Source organism: Rattus norvegicus, chromosome 6 (genome assembly GCF_021556685.1).
Source record: "Rattus norvegicus strain SHRSP/BbbUtx chromosome 6, alternate assembly SHRSP_T2T, whole genome shotgun sequence".
In the NCBI taxonomy this organism is placed as follows: Eukaryota; Metazoa; Chordata; class Mammalia; order Rodentia; family Muridae; genus Rattus; species Rattus norvegicus.
This window is the reverse complement of record NC_141539.1, coordinates 52385982-52404948: the sequence shown is the minus strand read 5'-3', so window position 1 is coordinate 52404948 and position 18967 is coordinate 52385982. Positions and strand designations below refer to the sequence as shown.

The window sequence follows — 18967 nt, the reverse complement described above, 5'->3', positions numbered from 1 at the left end:
ATGGAAAGGAAGAAGTGATATAATTATATTTTAATTAAAAATTTAAAAATATTAATAATAAAAGCAAGGGAAATGCTTCCCCTGGGTCAGCACACAGCAGCTGCTACAACTGCTGTTCGAGGGGGTTCAAGCTGTATCTTGAGATAGCAGTCGAATTTGGCATGAAAGACGCAAGAGTATTGCAGAGACTTACATCATGGTTCTAGAGACATCGTGGCCAGGAGATTTGTGGCCAAATCAGAATCCATGCAAAGAAGCAGTAGAAATTCTTTGAATAAATATATGAATGGGAAACCTAAGTTGTCACGGCCTCCGTGTCAGGCCCATAGTACATTCACCAAAGAAAACTGTAGGCAGAGTGGATCTAGCTCAAGAGAGAGGCGCATGTGGGAAAGCTGGAAGAATTCGGCTGTTCAGAAAGCTGATGGTTCCTTCAAAGTTCCATGATGGGCGTGGACGTCTAGGATCTGGCACTTGCTCTGCTGTCTTTGATCAGGTTTTGGTGTGGTCTTTCTCTGCTGTATAATCATTGCTCCCTATTGCAATGGGAATATTTATTCTGAATCTGTATTTGCTGGAAGTGTGTGATTCGTTTGTAGATTATTGCACTATACTTTTGAACAGTGTTGAAAACTATTAGAGTCCATGGGGACTTCTGAAAAAGGAATGGATGTATTTTCATGAAAAAAGGGGCCATGAACTCATGGGGACAAAGAGTGGAGGTTATGACTTAAAAGTGACATGTCTGGGTGTCAAGTTGACAAGGGTTAGACTTATGATGATTAAAATTGATTGTCAAGTTGACAGGATCTAAAATTCGCTTAGGAGATAAACCTCTGGGAATGTCTTTGATGGAACTTTTAGGTTGGGTTAACTGAGGTAGGAAGACCTACACTAAATAAAAGGGTTAGAGTTTCATGGGCTCGCGACTTGAGATAAATAAAATGGAATGAACAGTAAAGCTGCTAGCCTTCATTTTTCTCAGCTTCTCAGCTATGAGCATAATGAGAGCAGCTACCGCACACTGGTGCCACCATGTCTCTCCTGTCACTGTGGGCTGTACCCTTTAAGTATAAACCTACATAATAGTCCTCGAATTTAATCAGATATTTTGTCACAGCAAGAAAAACAATACAGTTGATATCAGTGATCTACATCTAAGGGGAACACGGGTTAAAAAAAAAGAGTATGGCCTTACTATAGTGGGAAATAAATGGTTAAAATTTGGACTTCAGATATAGCAATATCAGATATGCACTGTGCAAAAACAGGCACAGCACAGCCTCTACCATGGGACCCCCAGAGGAAATAACTTCCCAGGTTAGGAACATATGAGATAAGCACTATTTTATTAATATAAGGCAAATGATAGAGATGGAAGCCCCATTTTCATCACAAGGAATTAATCCCAACTGGAATGCTTTCAGAGTGTGTCAGCAGCAAACAAATAAGGTAAAAAGAGCTAACTTGCAAAATAAATGAAGACCTACTCCAGGGAGATAGGGTTTATTTTAGCTCACAGTTCCAGGTTGCAGTCCACTATGATGGGGAAGTCAAGGTGGCAAGAGCTTGAAGCAACTGATCATAAAACATCTACAGTCAGAAGCAGAGACCAGTGAATATGGGCTCATAGTGCTCATGTTCTGCACTCTTATATAGTTCAGGATCCCCCTGCCTAGGGAATGGTACCACCTTTAGTGTACAGTCTTCCCTATATCTACTAACATAATCAAGGAATCCCCCTCATGTATTCTTAGAAATCCATGTTCCATGTAACTTAGATTTGTCAAATTGATAGCTAATACTAAAAAAAAAATCATTCCTTATCAAACTGACCCCGAATATATAACTTTTAAGCCATCACCATCCACCTCTTGTGCCCAGAGGCTAAAGATAATGTTATAATATAAAAGGCGTTTAGTCTACCTCTAAAAGTCCCCACAATCAACAGTTCCAAAAATCAGTCAAAGATCTCTAAACTGTAAGCTCCCTGAAATCAAAAGGAAGCTGTGTATTTCTAACAGATAATGGCACAGATTAAACACTCCCATTTCAAATGGGAAGAACCAGGCCATACAAGGCAAATGGCCTGTATGGCAAATGGAAAGTAACAATCATACAAGGCAAAACCATAACCCAGCAGGACAAGCATCAAATTCTGCATCTCTATGAGCCACACCTGGGGCTTCTGATAGAATCATCTTGCCCCACTTTTCCATCTTCAACACCTACAGCACCCACAGCTCCTTTTGCATTGGTTCCACTCCATGCTGGTGAATGTCTCACAGTCCTGGCATCTCTAATATCCTGGGGTTTCTACTACAACCAAGGCTTCACTTGTGCAACTTCTAACAATAGTTTCTGGCAGGGCAGGAGGGTCCTTTCAGAGACCCCAACTCTACCAAACAGTACCTGGCCTCAGCTGCTCTCCATATGTCCCCCTCAACCTTGAACATCCATGGCTTCAAAGTCAGTATTATAATGGCCTAGTCAAGTTCCACCACCAGTTTAAGATGTGGCCAACACACCTAGTACTATAGCTCTATCTGCATGTGTGTGCTGACACCATGGCAACACTTCCCTAGGCAGCTGTTTCTGAGGGGCAGGATGCCCTTACACTTAAGATTTCTTCCTTTACATGCATCTGAACCTTCAGAAGAGGGAACTTCCAGAAGCTGGAGTATTGTGGTCCAAACTGCTTTTCTATTGTCCAGTACCACTAACAAGCTTCCTACGGAGTGCTAATCTCTTTAACCATCACAGCTGCTTTCTCAGTATTGGCCTGAATGATCTCTGGTCCTAAGTTTCCCCCACCAAACTAGTCTGTGACAACTCAATATCACTTCCCTCAGGTACCTGGGACATGGATAGGCTGAGCCTTGTTCTTGATCAAAATATCACATGAATGGCTTCTAGACCAGTTCCTGATGGAATCTGTGTTCCCTTCTGAAGCTTCTTGTATAGATTCTTCTGTCATGGGTTAAATCAGCCTATGGAGTCTGGAGGATCGGGCACTTAGGTATTCAAGTTCCAATCCCTTGGTCCCAATTTTATAGAGCTAGCCATTTGAGAGAGAAAATATGCTCATGTAAATTCCGTAAAAGATAATTCTGATATCCAAAGGAGCATAAAGAATTTAGACTATAGGTGGTAATAATTGGCAAACTAAAATTATCTACAAAAACATCTTTCCTATCGTCAAACCCATGCTTCTAAGAATATTATAAATTTATAAAAGAAAAAACTTCGAATTCACACTTGGGAGCCTAATTTTAAATATCTTGTTTAAAGTTTTTTCCAAAGTCTCCAAAGACCATTGTCATCTGGTTTATTTTATTTGAGGTGTTTATATCTTTTCTTCTTCTTCCACACTATCAATGTAACTTCCCTGCAAATCAAAGTCCTTTAAGAAAGGGATTAGTATGTCTTAGTTCAGCTGTCTGTGGAACAATGAAGAGCAGGTGGTTTTCAGCAGAATCCTCAGTGAAGCATCCTCAGCTTGCATATGGGCGTCATCACTAGAGGGAAAGAATCATTCCAGATCATTACCTTCTGTAACTTCATGGTTTTCTGCACTGTTCAGAGAACATTGCCTGATGTGACTAGAAGACTTTTAATACTAAAAAGCATTAGGGAGAGAGAACATAAATAAAACACAGAAGCCGTGTTAGAAATGTTAGACACAGGCATAATACAGAAGATGGAGTCAAGAGATTCCTTGCCTTCTCTGCAATGAACAGTCTTTCTTCATTAGTTCTCAGAGCCTGAACCTCCTTCCTACATCAAGAACCTCTTCACATTTGAACTCCACCAGTAGGTAAGGAGTACCTTATTGACAAGTCTGGGTACTTAGTTTTTCAACATCACTTCCAGTGAGTTGTGAGCACATGGTCTTCTGTCCATTGTTATGATAAGAAGTGTGGTCCTCTATGATCTTTCAGTGGCGATCATGGCAGGGTAGGGCAGTTGGATTTGGAAGAAGGAACATAATAGACAGTGCTTATACTGGGGGCAGCACTCCTGAAGATATAGGACTGTGACATGGGTATTGTTTCTAGTTGATAAGGCTCTGGGTTTGTTAGTCACCCTGATATACTGCTCAAGTCAGCCAGCATATATGCATATGCACGCCCATTTAGTGATATGCATGAATTCTGGCAGTAATGAAAAATAGGGCTTCAGAAAAGGAAGGAAGAAAAGTTTAAATTTTCTAGATAGACAGGACTAAGGTTTTCACTTGGTAGACAAGCCCAGGGAGATGGGACTTACTCATGGCATTTAGTGTTAAATCAACTAAATTACCCATAATGGCCAAGTAGATTAAACTTCTGCCCTGAAACAAGAGAGTACTCCTCAACTTTGGGAGCTAAAGAAACTTGGTATCTGTGAACAGGGTTCTGACTGGGCAATGACTCAAGGTTCTTTATCCAATCACAGAAATTAATCAATCTTTAACCAGATCATCTAAAATAAAAGTGACTTTGAGGAAAAATCTTGCAAAAACATCAGTAAAATCATGATCTTGTCCCACACGGGCTTATAGCTGTGTGTCAGGGAAGACACACTGCAGAGAGAAGGTCCTCAGCCTTGTGGATGTCAGACACAGGCTCATTTATGTCCTGGAAACCAGGATATCATGTGGTCTAATATCATATAGAGACATATGAAGAGAAAGGAACATGATACATGCTCAAAAGTACCTCAAGTCTTTCCTGCATTTTCTCAAATTCTAACAGATAAAATAGAATATATTCAACAACTGTCAGAATCCTTTTCTTGGAACCCCAATGTTGAATTACTGGGCTAAAAGTCAAAGTCAAGATGTAATTCAGGAGAATTCACATGTACAATGTCACTACGTGATGAGGTAAGCAGGTAAGCCTCTCACTTCCTCTTGGTTGATGAGAATCTAGCTGAAGCAAAAGACAATGCTGGGCAGAAGTGTGATACAGTATGTGATTGACTCGAAGAGTGTCCTCCCAAGGATACTTAAGCAAATTATCAGAAAGCCAATTATAAGAAATAGACTTCCTTCACCAAAAGGCCCAAATCCTAAGCCTGGCTTTCCTTATACACCATGAACTACTGTGTGCCTCCCTCTGTGTTTCACGTAAGATGAGTCCTTCATGATACAGAGGGTGTAGTTTTTCTCTCAATCTGGCAAGAAGGCAGACCTCTGCAAGGACATGGAGAATAAGAGCTCCTAAAATACAGGTATCTGCCAGCTTCTGGAGTCACTAGGATATAACTGCAAGGTCCAGGATCAGTTCATAGACAGAAAGATGCGACACAGTGCTTTATCCTCCCTACTTTTGCTTCTTTGTGGTCATTCAGTCCCTAGATGACTAAGTATGGAGTGCAGTGCTGAATGAGGGCATTGATTCTGATGGTGGGAATACTACAGGATATTTACATAGCAAGAAGGGAGAGAGGGGGCAAGGCCAGCAGGGTTTCTGAGGCATCATCACCCAGAATCTTAGGCCCATGGATAGAGAAGTGGAACTAGAACCTTAGGCAGCCTCCACAACCTGGACCCAGTCTCACAGTATACATACTGAGACTGTATTTGGAGTCCTTCAGCTGCACGGAATGGGGAAAGGCTCAGGTAGCCTGCATTAGGTCAGTCTTCCCCATGGCCTACATACGCCTTCTCAGTCTGATTTCTGAATGCAAGCGGTCAAGATTTTGGCTGTGTAGAAAAGAGCCTCATATTTGGGATTGAACAATGTGCTGCTTTGTAGAGGTCTTTAGAAGTGGGTCAGAGTCCCTACTATCTATGTCTGATTTAGACACTTTCAGAATTTAAACAATCCACTTTAGTTTATAGGATTAGACGCTCAAGGGAGAGCCAAAAGCACTTAGTTTCCAAATGAAACAAAGTACAAACATGTTGGAATTATGGGAAATTACAAATGAAGGCTAGGAAGACAGTGACAGGCCCAAAATCAGAGGCAGGCGTAGACATAGGGCAAGGGAGACAAATATAAACACAAAGAGAGGTATGGACATTGAGAGTCAGAGATACAGAGACAAACGGGAAGACAGACGGGAGAGAGACAAAAAGTAACACACACACATGCAAACACACACACACACACGCACGCACACACTACACACACACACACACACACTACACACACACACACACACACACACACACACACACTAGGAGGGGGTGAAGAGGATAGGAACAAGGATAGAAATGACAGCATAGACAAATGTCTGCTAAAGTGTAACCTGCTCATGAAGGATGGAGCACTGACCTACATGAGAAATACAGTGCCTTTCTGCTAAAATCACAGATTCTTGAAGACATCTAAAGATGCATGGATAAAAGGAAATGAAAGTTTCACCTCCAGGCCACTAGAGCTCAAGTCTGGACATAAACTGAAACTGGAACAAGGATTTCTCAGAGTTTTAGAAGTGTCATGGATTCCGCAGCACACTCATAAGTGGGACCCCTGTGGCTGGAGCGGGAAGCACATATAATCCCCACAGTTGTCTCAGGCACTGGCAAGATCAGAAGACACGGATGCATAGTGAGGTGAATGACTCATTCAGGATCCAAACTCAACACACACCAAAGCTTAGTCTGTTCCCTTCTACTAAGGTCTCTTGGCAGCATTCTACGGCTGTGAAGAGATGCCGTGACCAGGGCAACTCTTATCAAAGAAAGCAGGTAACTGGGGTTGGCTTCCAGTTTTACCATCATGGTGGGACTCATGCTGTTCAAATAGCTAAGAGTTCTACAACAGGATCCATAGGTAGCAGGAAGAGGAAGATACTGGCCCTCACTTGGGCTTTGAGGTTTCAAAGAGACATTCTTCCTCCAGCAAGGTCCCATCTACTCCAATGAATCCATACTTAATTCTTCTCAAGTAGTGCCATTCCCTGATGGCTAAACATTCAAATATATAAGCCTATGGGGGCAATTGTTACTCAAACTACCACCACACAGGGTCATAATGACATCAGATCTCTGTAAAGTTAAGACAAGACTTAGGCAGCTCGAGATGTGCTGCCATGCCTTCTGGTTCTCTGGTATATTTATGTAATTTCTTTAATATATGAAAATCTGTCTTAAAGGATGGAATTCTTACAGCCAAAATAACTAAAAAAAATTTACCCTAGTAAATAAAGCAGTGTGATGCTACCTTTACTAATGACTTGTTGATATCATCATCGTCATCCCAGTCATCATATCTCCATCATCATCATCATTGTTGTCACTATCATCATCATCAGCTGAAGAGATAGCTCAGTAATTAAAACCATCATTCATTACTCAGATTTTCATTACCAGCACCCAAATTGGGTGGCTCACAACAATCCCTAACTTCAATTCCAGAGTATCTGACAGCTTCTTCTGTTCTCTGCAGAAACCTGCAGTCACATGAATTACCCATGTACTTATAACTTAAAAATAAGTCTCTAAAAAAGAGAAACAGAATTTTCCAATGTGTATCTAATAAACTGGTGTTAAAAGACAAGTCTCAAAAGAAAAGTTATCCCATGCTCATCAAAACCACCCAAGTACACATATTCCATTAACACATGGTTACATTGAACGCTAGTATTGGGGTTTGGTCTGTTGCTCTGTATACGAATGCTAAATTCTGAACCCCAAGATCTGGTTTTTATTTAGACAAATATATTTCATCTATCTTGACACTTGTTATGTACACCCTGTCCCCCAGTTTAAAGCTATTGCTTAATAAGAGGCTGGAGATGTGAATTGGGTAGTAGAGAGAGGAAGGCAGGACTTGAGTATCAAGTGAAGGAGTTTCTCTAAAGAACATAGGGAGGAGGAAGTTGCCATGAGGCTGGATGGATCATGATCACATGGCTAGGAGAAGTTCACCATGAGGATAGGCTGATGGCCCAAAAGTAGCCTGGAAAGATTCAAACAGCAAGGAACAAGGAGCATATCATTTAGATATAGGGGAGGATAGCATAGAACCTGCCCAATCTAGTTGTAAAGCTTGTTTGGGCTAGCTAGAATAAATATTTCATTAATACCCTAGATCTCACAGAACTCACTCACTAGGGTCTCTCTGGCATCCTTGTATCTCTTGTATTCTTGAAGAGATAAAAGTTAAGGATCCTAAAGCAAAACAGAGGTATAGACTCCCAAAAAGAAAATTGTGCTCTGCACCCAAACCCCGTGGGAGAGAGACCTCACCGCCTGGGCAGGTGGGCACTCCTGAGGCTGCAGAGCGGAGGAGACCACCAACACTGCCCACCCCTGCCCACATCCCTGGCCCAAGAGGAATCTGTATAAGGCCTCTGGGTTCCCGTAGGGGAGGACCCAGGAGCGGCAGGACCCCTGCGCCTGAGACACTGCAGGAACCTGAAGGAAACAGACCGGATAAACAGTTCTCTGCACCCAAATCCCGTGGGAGGGAGAGCTAAACCTTCAGAGAGGCAGACACGCCTGGGAAACCAGAAGAGACTGCACTCTGCGCACATCCAGACGCCAGAGGAAAACACCAAACGCCATCTGGAACCCTGGTGCACGGAGGCTCCCGGAAAGAGCGGCGCAGATCTTCCCGGTTGCTGCCGCCGAGGGGAGGACTTAGGCAGTACCCCACGAGCAAACTTTAGCCTCCGGACCACAGTTAGGACCAACTTTTCTGCTACAAGTGACCTGCCTTGTGAACTCCAGACACAGGCCCACAGGAACAGCTGAAGACCTGTAGATAGGAAAAACTACATGCCCGAAAGCAGAACACTCTGTCCCCATAACTGGCTGAAAGAAAACAGGAAAAGAGGTCTACAGCACTTCTGACACACAGGCTTATAGGAAAGTCTAGCCACTGTCAGAAATAGCAGAACAAAGTAACACTAGAGATAATCTGATGGCGAGAGGCAAGCACAGGGACCCAAGCAACAGAAACCAAGACTACATGGCAGCATCGGAGCCCAATTCTCCCATCAAAACAAACATGGAATATCCAAACACACCAGAAAAGTAAGATCTAGTTTCAAAATCATATTTGATCATGATGCTGGAGGACTTCAAGAAAGAGGTGAAGAACTCCCTTAGAGAACAAGTAGAAGCCTACAGAGAGGAATCGCAAAAATGCCTGAAAGAATTCCAGGAAAACACAATCAAACAGTTGAAGGAATTAAAAATGGAAATAGAAGCAATCAAGAAAGAACACATGGAAACAACTCTGGATATAGAAAATCAAAAGAAGAGACAAGGAGCTGTAGATACAAGCTTCACCAACAGAATACAAGAGATGGAAGAGAGAATATCAGGAGCAGAAGATTCCATAGAAATCATTGACTCAACTGTCAAAGATAATGTAAAGCAGAAAAAGCTACTGGTCCAAAACATACAGGAAATCCAGGACTCAATGAGAAGATCAAACCTAAGGATAATAGGTATAGAAGAGAGTGAAGACTCCCAGCTCAAAGGACCAGTAAATATCTTCAACAAAATCATAGAAGAAAACTTCCCTAACCTAAAAAAAGAGATACCCATAGGCATACAAGAAGAGAAACACCTCCTGTCACATAATAGTCAAAACACCAAATGCACAAAATAAAGAAAGAATATTAAAAGCAGTAAGGGAAAAAGGTCAAGTAACATATAAAGGCAGACCTATCAGAATCACACCAGACTTTTCGCCAGAAACTATGAAGGCCAGAAGATCCTGGACAGATGTCATACAGACCCTAAGAGAACACAAATGCCAGCCCAGGTTACTGTATCCTGCAAAACTCTCAATTGACATAGATGGAGAAACCAAGATATTCCATGACAAAACCAAATTTACACAATATCTTTCTACAAATCCAGCACTACAAAGGATAATAAAGGGTAAAGCCCAACATAAGGAGGCAAGCTATACCCTAGAAGAAGCAAGAAACTAATCGTCTTGGCAACAAAACAAAGAGAAGAAAAGCACACAAACATAACATCACATCCAAATATGAATATAACAGGAAGCAATAATCACTATTCCTTAATATCTCTCAACATCAATGGCATCAACTCACCAATAAAAAGACATAGATTAACAAACTGGATACGCAACGAGGACCCTGCATTCTGCTACCTACAGGAAACACACCTCAGAGACAAAGACAGACACTACCTCAGAGTGAAAGGCTGGAAAACAACTTTCCAAGCAAATGGTCAGAAGAAGCAAGCCGGAGTAGCCATTCTAATATCAAATAAAATCAATTTTCAATTAAAAGTCATCAAAAAAGATAAGGAAGGACACTTCATATTCATCAAAGGAAAAATCCACCAAGATGAACTCTCAATCCTAAATATCTATGCCCCAAATACAAGGGCACCTACGTACGTAAAAGAAGCCTTACTAAAGCTCAAAACACACATTGCACCTCACACAATAATAGTGGGAGATTTGAACACCCCACTCTCATCAATGGACAGATCATGGAAACAGAAATTAAACAGAGACATAGACAGACTAAGAGAAGTCATGAGCCAAATGGACTTAACAGATATTTATAGAACATTCTATCCTAAAGCAAAAGGATATACCTTCTTCTCAGCTCCTCATGGTACTTTCTCCAAAATTGACCATATAGTTGGTCAAAAAACGGGCCTCAACAGGTACAGGAAGATAGAAATAATCCCATGCATGCTATCAGACCACCAGGGCCTAAAACTGGTCTTCAATAACAATAAGGGAAGAATGCCCACATATACGTGGAAATTGAACAATGCTCTACTCAATGATAACCTAGTCAAGGAAGAAATAAAGAAAGAAATTAAAAACTTTTTAGAATTTAATGAAAATGAAGGTACAACATACCCAAACTTATGGGACACAATGAAAGCTGTGCTAAGAGAAAAACTCATAGCGCTGTGTGCCTGCAGAAAGAAACAGGAAAGAGCATATGTCAGCAGCTTGACAGCACACCTAAAAGCTCTAGAGCAAAAAGAAGCAAATACACCCAGGAGGAGTAGAAGGCAGGAAATAATCAAACTCAGAGCTGAAATCAACCAAGTAGAAACAAAAAGGACCATAGAAAGAATCAACAGAACCAAAAGTTGGTTCTTTGAGAAAATCAACAAGATAGATAAACCCTTAGCCAGACTAACGAGAGGACCCAGAGAGTGTGTCCAAATTAACAAAATCAGAAATGAAAAGGGAGACATAAGTACAGATTCAGAGGAAATTCAAAAAATCATCAGATCTTACTATAAAAGCCTATATTCAACAAAACTTGAAAATCTACAGGAAATGGACAATTTCCTAGACAGATACCAGGTACCGAAGTTAAATCAGGAACAGATAAACCAGTTAAACAACCCTATAACTCCTAAGGAAATAGAAGCAGTCATTAAAGGTCTCCCAACCAAAAAGAGCCCATGTCCAGACGGGTTTAGTGCAGAATTCTATCAAACCTTCATAGAAGACCTCATACCAATATTATCCAAACTATTCCACAAAATTGAAACAGATGGATCACTCCCGAATTCCTTCTATGAAGCCACAATTACTCTTATACATAAACCACACAAAGACCCAACCAAGAAAGAGAACTTCAGACCAATTTCCCTTATGAATATCAACACAAAAATACTCAATAAAATTCTGGCAAACCGAATCCAAGAGCACATCAAAACAATCATCCACCATGATCAAGTAGGCTTCATCCCAGGCATGCAGGGATGGTTTAATATACAGAAAACCATCAACGTGATCCATTATATAAACAAACTGAAAGAACAAAACCACATGATCATTTCATTAGATGCTGAGAAAGCATTTGACAAAATTCAACACCCCTTCATGATAAAAGTCCTGGAAAGAATAGGAATTCAAGCCCATACCTAAACATAATAAAAGCCATATACAGCAAACCAGTTGCTAACCTTAAACTAAATGGAGAGAAACTTGAAGCAATCCCACTAAAATCAGGGACTAGACAAGGCTGCCCACTCTCTCCCTACTTATTCAATATAGTTCTTGAAGTTCTAGCCAGAGCAATCAGACAACAAAAGGAGGTCAAGGGGATACAGATCGGAAAAGAGGAAGTCAAAATATCACTATTTGCAGATGATATGATAGTTTATTTAAGTGATCCCAAAAGTTCCACCAGAGAACTACTAAAGCTGATAAACAACTTCAGCAAAGTGGCTGGGTATAAAATTAACTCAAATAAATCAGTAGCCTTCCTCTACACAAAAGAGAAACAAGCCGAGAAAGAAATTAGGGAAACGACACCCTTCATAATAGACCCAAATAATATAAAGTACCTCGGTGTGACTTTAACCAAGCAAGTAAAAGATCTGTACAATAAGAACTTCAAGACACTGAAGAAAGAAATTGAAGAAGACCTCAGAAGATGGAAAGATCTCCCATGCTCATGGATTGGCAGGATTAATATAGTAAAAATGGCCATTTTACCAAAAGCGATCTACAGATTCAATGCAATCCCCATCAAAATACCAATCCAATTCTTCAAAGAGTTAGACAGAACAATTTGCAAATTCATCTGAAATAACAAAAAACCCAGGATAGCTAAAACTATCCTCAACAATAAAAGGACTTCAGGGGTAATCACTATCCCTGAACTCAAGCAGTATTACAGAGCAATAGTGATAAAAACTGCATGGTATTGGTACAGAGACAGACAGATAGACCAATGGAAGAGAATTGAAGACCCAGAAATGAACCCACATACCTATGGTCATTTGATTTTTGACAAAGGAGCCAAAACCATCCAATGGAAAAAAGATAGCATTTTCAGCAAATGGTGCTGGTTCAACTGGAGGGCAACATGTAGAAGAATGCAGATTGATCCATGCTTATCACCCTGCACAAAGCTTAAGTCCAAGTGGATCAAGGACCTCCACATCAAACCTGATACACTCAAACTAATAGAAGAAAAACTAGGGAAGCATCTGGAACACATGGGCACTGGAAAAAATTTCCTGAACAAAACACCAATGGCTTATGCTCTAACATCAAGAATCGACAAATGGGATCTCATAAAACTGCAAAGCTTCTGTAAGGCAAAGGACACTGTGGTTAGGACAAATCGGCAACCAACAGATTGGGAAAAGATATTTACCAATCCTACAACAGATAGAGGCCTTATATCCAAAATATACAAAGAACTCAAGAAGTTAGACCGCAGGGAGACAAATAACCCTATTAAAAATGGGGTTCAGAGCTAAACAAAGAATTCACAGCTGAGGAATGCTGAATGGCTGAGAAACACCTAAAGAAATGTTCAACATCTTTAGTCATAAGGGAAATGCAAATCAAAACAACCCTGAGATTTCACCTCACACCAGTGAGAATGGCTAAGATCAAAAACTCAGGTGATAGCAGATGCTGGCGAGGATGCGGAGAAAGAGGAACTCTCCTCCATTGTTGGTGGGATTGCAGACTGGTACAACCATTCTGGAAATCAGTCTGGAGGTTCCTCAGAAAATTGGACATTGAACTGCCTGAGGATCCAGCTATACCTCTCTTGGGCATATACCCAAAAGATGCCCAAACATATAAAAAAGACACGTGCTCCACTATGTTCATCGCAGCCTTATTTATAATAGCCAGAAGCTGGAAAGAACCCAGATGCCCTTCAACAGAGGAATGGATACAGAAAATGTGGTACATGTACACAATGGATTATTACTCAGCTATCAAAAACAACGGCTTTATGAAATTCGTAGGCAAATGGTTGGAACTGGAAAATATCATCCTGAGTGAGCTAACCCAATCACAGAAAGACATACATGGTATGCACTCACTGATAAGTGGCTATTAGCCCAAATGCTTGAATTACCCTAGATGCCTAGAACAAATGAAACTCAAGATGGATGATCAAAATGTGAATGCTTCACTCCTTCTCTAAAAGGGGAACAAGAATACCCTTGGCAGGGAAGAGAGAGGCAAAGATTAAAACAGAGACTGAAGGAACTCCCATTCAGAGCCTGCCCCACATGTGGCCCATACATATACAGCCACCCAATTAGACAAGATGGATGAACCAAAGAAGTGCAGACAGACAGGAGCCGGATGTAGATCGCTCCTGAGAGACACAGCCAGAATACAGCAAATACAGAGGCGAATGCCAGCAGCAAACCACTGAACTGAGAATAGGTCCCCTGTTGAAGGAATCAGAGAAAGAACTGGAAGAGCTTGAAGGGGCTCGAGACCCCATATGTACAACAATGCCAAGCAACCAGAGTTTCCAGGGACTAAGCCACTACCTAAAGACTATACATGGACTGACCCTAGACTCTGACCTCATAGGTAGCAATGAATATCCTAGTAAGAGCACCAGTGGAAGGGGAAGCCCTGGGTCCTGCTAAGACTGAACCCCCAGTGAACTAGACTGTTGGGGAGAGGGCGGCAATGGGGGGAGGGTTGGGAGGGGAACACCCATAAGGAAGGGGAGGGGGGAGGGGGGTGTTTGCCCGGAAACCAAAGAATAATTATTAAGTATTAAATAAATTAAAAAAAAGAAAAAAAAAAGAAAATTGTAATGAGAGTACAGTCCACACAGATGTGGGATGGTACTCAGGATGCCCTTAGCAAGTCCTGCAGACAGTTAGAGGATGCTGAGGAGGTCCTCAGGAAGTATTGGACCCTGTTGGACATTCCTTGAAAGGATGCAGTTAGAGATATCCAGAAGATATTGAGGGGCACTCAATGAGAAGGCTGCTTAGGAGGAGGTACACAGTGAGTTGATGTCCATAGGAGCCACTTGGGTAACTCGTGGGAAGACTCAGAAGGTACAAGATACATCTGCATTAAAACTATGATGCAAGTAATTAAGGAATCTTAAATTTGTTCGTGTGTGTGTGTGTGTGTGTGTGTGTGTGTGTGTGTGGACTCCTGCCTGAGCATGTGGAGACCTTGTTGTTCCGTGTCTTCCTTGATTATTTGATCACTCTCCCTTTATCTCTTGAAAAGGGACTTATCAATGGATACTGTGCTCTTCAATTGACTAGAGTGTCAATCAGATTGAGCTAGGGATCCATTCACCTCTGGCCACACCCCATGCAATATGGTTACTACCATATTATTCCTTTTTACGTGGGTGCTGAGGAACTGAACTCATGTCATGTTTGTGCCACAGGAATTATTGTCTTTTTAATGATCAAGCCTGTTCCTTTATTGTCATCAACAAGAAAATGGCAGGTATGCGTCATGAATTTAAAATCCCACCTGAACTTCTATAACCAACTTGAGTGCACTGGGCTTTATGCTGTTGCCTCCAGATGCTCTTACCCACTGCTCTAGTCATGGGAGCCACACTAGCCAAAGGACAGTGATCTGTTTGCCTGCCTTTACCTAGCAAGGAATATTTTCATCTTTACATGAAAAAAAAAATCCTGTCTGCCTGTAATATTTAGTCCCAAGATATCAAATACAACTAGAACTGAATTATCAATTATAATTGAAATAGATAATTGTAATAATTGGTAATAAAAGAATCATAGAAGCTTCAAACCTAAAATTCTGATTTATGGAGACATGGAAGCATACACATAAGTACTATGTAGTGTTGAACACATGCATAGGACATTAAAATGTTTACGTGTGTGTGTGTGTGTGTGTGTGTGTGTGTGTGTGTAGTGTGTGTGTAGTGTGTGTTTATATGAATATATGACATAGATACACAGGTGCCTATTCTAGCCAGAGGCATCAGACCTCCTAGAACTGAAGTTACAGGCAGTTGCTAGCTGTCTGAAGGGCACTGAGAACAGAACATTGGTCATCTGAAAAGATGATAAATGCCATTAGAACCATCTCTCTACTTCCATGTATAGAACTAAGAGAACTATAGAAATATTTCAGGCTCCTTTGCCTTTGTAATTGATAGAAAGAGGATAGGAGAAAACCATGCCATAGTCCCTTTCAGTAACTGACTTCAGTCAGCAGTTTCGAGGATTTAATTATTAACCTAACAGTCCTAAAAACACAAGGGAAGTAAGACTGTCTAAGAACTGCATCCCACTGGGCCCAGGGTTTATACTCAAATTTATCTAGAGGTTCCAACTAGTAAGATTTCAATGTAGATGATATAGCCAAGCGCTGTGGTTTGTATATGAAATGCTCCCCACAGGCTCATGTGCTGGAATATTTGGGGCTCAGATGGTGGCACTGTTGTGGGACATTTAGGAGGTAGAGAGTTGCTGGAGGAAGTGGGTTACTGGGGCAAACCCTGAGGTGTGATAGCCTGACCTGATTTTTTTGTCCTTTCTCGACTTGCTTCCTGCCTGGGGATTCAATGTGACCATTACTTCTCACTCCTGCTACCACACCTTCCTTACTATGGCAGGACGCATTTCCTAAACTGTACACCAAAACAAAACCTCCCTTCCTTAAGTAGCTTCTTGTCAGATATTCGGCCTCAGCAGTGAAGAAAGTCACCGATGTGCAGGTGGAGAATCTAACACAGTCTACAGCTCCTAGAACTATGAGGATGAAAATAGGGCCACCTTCTGAATGGGTGGCATTTTTCCCCTCCATACGTTGCTGGGTCACTTTGTCTCTTGATAGTTGCTCATTCCATTCTGAGGCCACAGGTAGGCTATTCAGCTGTTCTATGCCTTACTCTTTGAGTCAGCTAGGCAATGAAGCAACAGTGTCTGCTTTGTGGGACAGCTCTAAGGGGTAGAGCAGACTTGGCATACAGACATGGGAAAGGCCAATGAGTGCTGTTGTTGTGTGCCTATAAGCAATGATAATGGCTTCCCCTTTGGAGGAACAATGTAAAGAAGGAGAATGAGAACATGGAAGAAGTGTGGTTTTAGTATGTTTTCTATTGCTGTGATAAAACACTAACCAGAAGCAACCTGGGGAAGAAAGCATATTTCATCTCATTCTTCCAAGTAACAGTCCATTAAGGAAGGAAGGACAGGAACTTAAGGCAGGAGCTGAAACAAAGACAATGGAGGGCCATTGTTTACTGGCTTACTCCCCATGACTTGCTTAGCTTGCTTTCTTATGCAACCCAGGATTACCTACCAATGGATGATATCACCCACAATAGGCTGTACCCTCTCGCATTATCAACAATTAAGAAAATGTCCCCCACAGATGGCTCACAAGTCAATCGGATGGGGACAATTCCTCAATGAAATTTCCCTCTTTCTGCATGTCAAATTGACAAAGCCTGAACAGTGTAGCAAGAGACTTACATCTGATGCTAAACTTACTAAACAAAGTGATCAAGGAGACAGCATGTTAACAGCATATATTTCTGCTGCGGTATGCTTGGGGTGATATATCTTTCCTTTGTTTTTCTATGTAAGTGAATATGTCCATAGTTTAGAACACACACAACTCATGCCAGCATGAGCGCATGTCACTTTATTTCAATCTTAATATCTTCCAAATGTCAAAATGTAAGTATGCAAGTCTTTTCAGGCTTTGTCTTTTGAGCTTATTGAAGTTATAAAATAAAACAGACACGGATAATAAAGCACAAAGATAGGAAAAAACAGGGAAGAAGAGCTGATGCCAGTGGGTCACCACAAGCAAACCACAGTCACCTCTGATCAGAAGGAAAGGTGGCAGTCAGCTAACACATCTCACCCTTCTGTGGCCACTTCACCCTCCCCATAGTAACTGTCTCCCTGTACCGCACCTTAACTTCACACACTTGTTGTTCACTGTGCTCCTGGTGGGTTGTGTTACCACCAACAATGTCTGCCACACATTGGTGATGCCTTGAGTCACTGGATCTCAGAAATAAGATATGCATATCCAATAGAGGCTGCAAAGGCCTAGATTTATTACTCATCTCTCCTATGTGAGAAGGAGTGTGTCTATAAAAGGGAAGTGCCCCCTCTTCATGCCTGCGTCCTGGTAAGAAAGGTTTGTAAGTTCTTCAGTTTTCCCTTTTATTGACTATTGTGAAGGCCTGGAGTGTAACTGATTGAACTTTTGAAATTATCTTAATAAGTGAGTTTAAGAAAAACTAGTAATCACAGCTGCTAGTGCCAGAATGGAAACTCAAGTTCTTTGGCCCATGGCCACTTGAGGCTCTCTAGACTGGTCAAGGGGTCCATACTGTGCACTCAGTCTTCCTAGTGGCCTTTTTTCTTGCCTCCAGTGTTTCAGACCTATTCTCTTCTCCCTCTGCTCTGCCTAGTCCTGCTGGGAAGAGCCCGTCTAGAGGGCTGTTGGGTGCAACACGCTTTGCTGCTGGGATGCCTCCACCATCCGTTCAACTCCTCTAAGGCGCACAGCTAAGGCACAGGACAACTTCCAACAGATTGACGGTTTTATCTCAGATAACACTTGTGTCTTCTTTCTCTGTATCAAACACTCACACCGGATTGAACACATGAGTGGACAGGCATGTTTCATCAGCACTTTTTAATGTAATGCTTCTTAGTCCCCACAGTATTGAATATTCTCCTGCTCAATGTGATTGTGAGAAGTTTAGTTTTTCTTTACAATTACTTGTCTTGTTCATTCCTGTTTCTTTTTTCTAGTTGGACAGTGATCAGAGAGGATAGCCACTAAGCCTTGTTCTCTCCCTCCCCTTACTTTTCAGTCGTGTCCTGTCAACAGAGTTGCACTGCACATCCAGTAGCTGTTCTCACCTCTATTCTCATCTGTCTCTCTCACTCTGACACGCTCTCTGCCCTCACTTGAGCTCTGTAGGGTCCTTTGTGATATAAAACTCCAGATGTTTTGGAGAACTTTATCAACATTACCCAGTTTTCATGGGTGAGTTTTACACCAAACTCACTCCCTCGCTATCACTTCTGCACCTCCATACCTAGATGGATACACATAAACCCACTCTCTTCCAAACCTATGGGCCCACCCATTCCCACATTCCTTGGGTCTTCTTTGAATTTTCCATGATGCTCATCAGACTAAGCAGAGATGTCGTGTGGACATGTTTCTTGGCTCACAGAGAATGCAACAACAGCACTTGTCTGTATACCATCAGTGTATACAGCCAAGTAAGACATGGTGAGGAACCTACTCCAAGCGTT

The 18967-nt window shown here is 41.6% G+C and overlaps 1 long non-coding RNA gene across 3 annotated transcripts in view; it reads right to left on the bottom strand.

The window, feature by feature from the left end:
* Positions 1–1332: 1332 nt before the first annotated feature.
* Positions 1333–18967, bottom strand: part of LOC102554981 (uncharacterized) — a 67726-nt gene continuing 50091 nt past the window's right edge. For 2 of the 3 annotated variants that reach the window (XR_015622965.1, XR_015622967.1), the window contains one exon: positions 3315–3518. This is a non-coding gene — a long non-coding RNA (uncharacterized LOC102554981). Of the gene's footprint in view, positions 3519–18967 lie in introns of all 3 variants that reach the window. The other variant, XR_015622966.1, reaches the window with a different exon arrangement.